This window comes from Brassica napus, chromosome C3 (assembly GCF_020379485.1).
Source record: "Brassica napus cultivar Da-Ae chromosome C3, Da-Ae, whole genome shotgun sequence".
NCBI lineage: Eukaryota > Viridiplantae > Streptophyta > Magnoliopsida > Brassicales > Brassicaceae > Brassica > Brassica napus.
The window spans coordinates 38,595,764-38,602,389 of NC_063446.1; positions in this window are offsets into that span (position 1 = coordinate 38,595,764).

The following is a 6,626-nucleotide window of genomic DNA, read 5'->3' on the forward strand; positions in this document are numbered from 1 at the left end:
TAAAGCACACTAAAATTACCAACTTTATAATATTTTCTTATAGGTGACCATTAGATTTATCTAAGTTTTTTCGGGTCAACCATTACCAGATCACAGGTCAATAATATTTTTTTGGTTTTAACCGAATTTTATGGAGCTTTTAAAAATAAATTTTATAATTCAATCCAAAATGTGAGATAAATTATATGCAGATCACTCAATTTACCATTTTTATCATGGATTATGATCAAATATAAAAATAGCGCGAAAATATATTAAAATTATATTATAAATTAAATTTAGCAAAATTTAGATCAATACAATAAATCAATATTTTGAGTATATAGGTCATATTTAATCGGATCAGGGACCTAGACTTACGGGTAGATGCCTCATAGGTTTTCGAGTACAAATATTATAAATTACGTTAATAATTCAAAATGCTAAAAATGCAAAATTATCCTGATTTTATTAAAATTTGGTTACATATTTCATCATCAAAATTATTTCTATTAAAATGTTAAACATATTATAATCTGCACAATTATAATGCTTTCTTTGTAACATTTAAATGTAAATAATAATCAAAAATACAAATTTATATCAAATAAATTTGATTTGTTTAGCAAATAAATCTACACTTTAAAAGTGCAGATCAAAATCTAGAATAGACAAATATAGTTACAAAAAAACGGGCATATGAACATATATGATTACAAAAATCCGAGTGTATGTCGGATCAACTTTTAAATTGCTATTATTTTATAAATAGATTTTAATTAAAATTTATACACAAATATGATCTCAAAGAACAAAAATATGATTACAAAGAAAAAGACAAATATTAAAATTAAATTTCTAAATTTCTAAATAAAAACAAATATAGCCGTCCTTTTAAGGGCGGGTCAGAATCTAGTGCTTGTTGGGTCCCTCCTAAATGGAGAGGACCAATTGGGGTGAACTTAAGAAATAATTAATGTTCCCCTTTGGCACTTGACACAATAATGGAGTTTTGACAAAAAGAAACAAAAGAGAGAGAAAGGAGAAAAAGAGAGAGAAGGAGAAAACTCGTAAGGTGATTTCAAGACTGGATTTGGAGGGTCAAACGGATCCTGATCGGGCTGATATTTTGTGGGAAGCTTCTTCAGTCAGTGAGTTAGAGGTTCACCGAAGGGATTTGGATTTCAACGGTTGGATCTTCTGTTGTCTGGGTTTTCTTGAATGAGCTGAGGTCGTTTGGTTGCTGCCGGTTTTGAAGCTTTGTGTTGCTCTCTTGTTGTTGTTGTTTGTGTTGGATATAGCTCTTTGTAGCTAGACTCTCTGTTCTGTTCAGGCTGTTGAACAGGGAGGACGTGGTTGTACTCATACCATTTATATAGTGGATTTTTGAGTGGACTACGGTCCCGTGGTTTTTCCTTCTCACATCGAGGAGGTTTTCCACGTAAAAATTGTGTGTCTCATTTAGTTATCGCAACTTTGATATTTTGCCATCGTCGAAGTATTTTCCTCACAGGTTCGCACAAGGTCAGGGGAACACGACCATTAGTATTTCCGCTGCGCCGTGTGACTTTCCCCAACAGTGTGGTATCAGAGCTTCTGGTTTTAGAGCTTTGGTTTTGATAACTTTTGGTTATTATTTGCTTGTGTGAAAGATGGAAAATATGAGCAGGATGATAAGCTTGAATGGTGCTAACTATCATCTATGGAAAGGCAAGATGGAGGATTTGCTCTTTGTTAAAGAATTCCATGTTCCAGTCTTCGAGGAGCAGAAACCTGAGAAGAAGACGAATGAAGAGTGGAAGCTGCAGCATCGCCAAGTGTGTGGGTTGATAAGGCAGTGGGTAGATGATAATGTGTTGCATCATATTGAGACTGAGACAGATGCTCGTTCTTTGTGGAACAAGCTGGAGCAGTTATATGCTAGGAAGACCGGAAACAACAAGATGTACATGATCAAGAAGTTGATTGAGCTGAGGTATCAGGAGGGGACTCCGATGACGGATCACTTGAATGCGTTTCAGGGATTGCTCAACAAGTTGTCTGATATGGGCATCAAGTTTGATGATGAGATTCACGGTCTGTGGCTTCTTGGTACTTTACCGGACTTTTGGGAGGTTTTCAGGATGTCTCTTTGTAACTCCGCATCGGAAGGTGTTATTTCGATGGATTCAATGAAGAACAGTGTTCTTAATGAGGAAGCAAGAAGACAGTCGAATGCTAGCAGTTCGCGTTCAGATGTCTTTGTTACTGAGTCAAGGGGGAGAAGTACAAGTAGAGATCCCAAGAGAGACAAGAACAGGAGCATGAGCAAGTCTAATAGATTTGCAAATATGGAGTGTTATTTCTGTCATAAGAAAGGGCACATGAAGAAGGATTGCTGGAAGTTGAAAAACAAGCAGCAAGGAAATCAAGAAGAAAAGGTGGATCGGGTGACTCTCACCGAAGATCAGTTTCTCATTCTTCTTGAGGGTGATGCCATTAATGTCGCATGCCAGGACACCAGTTGGGTGATTGACAGTGGAGCTACTACTCATGCTACATCACAGCGGGATTTATTTTCTACCTATACTACGGGTAATTATGGTTCTGTGAAGATGGGGAATGATGCGATGGCTCAAGTTGCTGGCATTGGTGATGTTTGCTTGGAGACTAGTCTTGGGACTAGGCTGGTGCTTAAGGATGTTAAGCATGTTCCTGATATTAGGATGAATCTGATATCGACAGGAAGACTTGATGATGAGGGTTATTTCAGTTTGCACGGTGGTGGTAAATGGAAGCTCTCTCGCGGTTCCTTGATTGTGGCTCGAGGTGAGAAGTCTTCATCTTTCTATTGGATGCAGGCTAAGGTCTCCAAAGATGTTGTTAATGCGGTGGAGAATGATAATGCCATGGAGCTATGGCATAAGAGACTCGGTCACATGAGTGAGAAAGGAATGGTTGTGTTGTCTAAGAATGAGGTGATTCTAGGAATCTCTGGTTTGCACCTACAGAAGTGTTCGCATTGCTTTGCGGGAAAACAACACAGGGTATCTTTCAAGTCTTCCGCACCTTCTAGGAAACCGGAGGTACTGGATTTGGTACACTCAGATGTGTGTGGTCTAATGAAGACAAGATCTCTTGGCGGCGCATCATATTTTGTGACTTTCATTGATGATCATTCAAGGAAGTTGTGGGTATTTCTATGAGGACGAAGGATCAGGTGCTGGGATATTTCAAGCATTTTGTGGCATTGGTTGAGAGACAAACGGGGAAGAAACTGAAGTGTATCCGTAGTGATAATGGTGGAGAGTATCTTGGACCATTTGATGCTTATTGCAAAGAGCATGGAATAAGGCATCAGTTCACGCCACCTTATACTCCACAATTGAATGGGTTGGCTGAAAGGATGAATCGGACGATTGTCGAGAGGATGAGATGTTTGATCTCACAGTCAGGCTTATCGATGACTTTCTGGGCAGAAGCTTTGAACACGGTGGTTCATGTGCTGAATTTGTCACCAAGTGCTCCATTGGACGGTGATGTTCCAGAGAGGGTTTGGACTGGTAAGGATGTTTCATACAGTCACTTGAGGGTCTTTGGGTGTAAGGCATTTGTTCATATTCCCAAGGTTGATAGATCGAAGCTTGAGATGAAGTCACGGCAGTGTGTGTTCATCGGTTATGGTCATGATGAGTTCGGGTACAGATTTTATGATCCCGTTGAGAGGAAGCTCGTAAGGAGCAGAGATGTTGTGTTTATGGAAGATCAAACGATTAAGGACATTGACAAGTCCAAAAAGCCAACTCAGATTTTTGAGGGTTTGATCGATACAGAGGCTACTCCTTCTACATCGGTTCACGGTGAGGTTGAGGTTGAGGTTCAGGATAATGCACCCAGTGCAGATGCTCCCGCACATGAAGATGGTAGTGGTGATCATGGTGACGATCATGGTGAGACACCAGCTGCTGAGAACCAACCTACTATTGTTAGAAGATCCGAGAGAGGTCTTAAACCGTCGACAAGGTATGATCCTAGTGAGTATGTATTACTTACTGATGGGGGAGAGCCAGAAAGCTATGATGAAGCTTTGGAGGATGAACACAAGGATATGTGGTTTGGAGCCATGGATGAGGAGATGGATTCTTTTGAGGAGAACCATACTTTTGAGTTGGTGGAATTGCCTAAGGGCAAGAAGGCTCTGCTTAATAAGTGGGTGTACAAAATTAAGCATGAGGATGACAATTTGCCACCTCGACACAAGGCTGGATTGGTTGTGAAAGGCTACAGCCAAAAGAAGGGAATTGATTATGATGAAATCTTTTCTCCTGTTGTGAAGATGTCATCCATTCGGGTTGTACTTGGATTGGCAGCGAGCCTTGATCTAGAGGTTGAGCAAATGGATGTGAAGACTGCTTTCCTTCATGGTGATTTGGAGGAAGAGATCTACATGGAACAACCGGAAGGCTATGTGGAAAAGGGCAAAGAAAATTTGGTTTGCCGCTTGAAGGAAAGCCTTTATGGATTGAAGCAAGCACCAAGGCAGTGGTACATGAAGTTCAAGTCTGTTATGGGGGAGCATGGTTATGCAGAGACTGATTCAGACCATTGTGTATTTGTGAAGGTGTTCGGCGAGGATGATTTTATCATCTTGTTGCTGTATGTCGATGATATGTTGATTGTGGGCAGGAACATGGACAGAATTAAGGAGCTGAAGGGTCAGCTAAGTGAGTCCTTTGCCATGAAAGACATGGGTCCAGCGAAACAGATTCTCGGTATGAGAATTGTTCGAGACAGAGGTGAGAAGCTGATTCACTTGTCTCAAGAGAAGTACATTGAAAAAATACTTAAACGGTTTCACATGGACAAGTCTAAAGTGTTGAGTACTCCTCTTGCTCCACACTTAAGACTGAACAGTCAACAAAGTCCGAAGACATATGCGGAGAAGGAAGATATGGCGAAGGTTCCATATGCTTCTGCAGTGGGTAGTTTGATGTATGCCATGGTCAGTACAAGACCGGATTTAGCCTACGCCGTTGGAGTTGTCAGCAGGTTCCTCTCCAATCTGGGAAGAGAACATTGGAATGCTGTGAAGTGGATTTTGAGATATCTCAGAGGGACTTCTGATCTGAAGATTACATTTGGGGGTAAGAAGCCTTTGCTGGTCAGTTTCACTGATTCTGACATGTCTGGAGATGTTGATTCTAGCAAGTCTACTTCGGGTTACTTGATAACGTTTGCGGGTGGAGCTGTGGCATGGCAGTCAAGGCTGCAAAAGTGTGTTGCACTATCTACCACTGAGGCAGAGTTCATTGCCGCAACTGAAGCTTGTAAAGAGTTGTTGTGGTTTGTTGTGGATGAAGAACTTCTGTGAAGAGATCGGTTTCAAGCAAGAAAAGTATGTGTTGCTTTGTGATAGTCAAAGCGCTATTTGTCTCGGGAAGAATTCTACATTTCATTCGAAGTCAAAACACATTCAGAGGAGGTATCATTAGATACGTGATGTGGTTGCTTCTAAGGAAGTGGAACTTGAGAAAGTTCATACGGATGATAATGGAGCTGATATGATGACAAAGTCCTTGCCGAGGGGGAAGCTTGAAGTATGCCGAGGGATAGCCGGAATGGCTGTCTCTTCCATCTAGTCGGAGGGGGAGTTTGTTGGGTCCCTCCTAGATGGAGAGGACCAATTGGGGTGAACTTAAGAAATAATTAATGTTCCCCTTTGGCACTTGACACAATAATGGAGTTTTGACAAAAAGAAACAAAAGAGAGAGAAAGGAGAAAAAGAGAGAGAAGGAGAAAACTCGTAAGGTGATTTCAAGATTGGATTTGGAGGGTCAAACCGATCCTGATCGGGCTGATATTTTGTGGGAAGCTTCTTCAGTCAGTGAGTTAGAGGTTCACCGAAGGGATTTGGATTTCAACGGTTGGATCTTCTGTTGTCTGGGTTTTCTTGAAGCTGGTCGCCATAGTTCTTCAGCAGAGCAGTCTTGAGTGTTTGGTAAATCCAATGGTGAGATCTTCTGTTATTGAGCTGAAATTTGGCAGAGGTATTGTCGACTTGTTTATCTTGGATTTTTACGGTTGGATTAGTTTCTGGAAGCCGGAATCTTTGTGAGCTCAGGTCGTTTGGTTGCTGCCGGTTTTGAAGCTTTGTGTTGCTCTCTTGTTGTTGTTGTTTGTGTTGGAGATAACTCTTTGTAGCTAGACTCTCTGTTCTGTTCAGGCTGTTGAACAGGGAGGACGTGGTTGTACTCATACCATTTATATAGTGGATTTTTGAGTGGACTACGGTCCCGTGGTTTTTCCTTCTCACATCGAGGAGGTTTTCCACGTAAAAATTGTGTGTCTCATTTAGTTATCGCAACTTTGATATTTTGCCATCGTCGAAGTATTTTCCTCACAGGTTCGCACAAGGTCAGGGGAACACGACCATTAGTATTTCCGCGCCGCCGTGTGACTTTCCCCAACAGTGCTTATATTAAAATTAATGTTTCAAAGGGCTAAGACGGTTGCAACCGGAAGAAAACTCAACAATAAAATGATAGACGAAAATAACTAAAACAAGACGAAGATAGATATAGCTATGAATTAAAAAAAAAAAAAAAAGAAGCTTCACTTGTAGTTTTAAACTTTGTGTTGGAAGGAACGCACGTACGTCGAACTCTGAC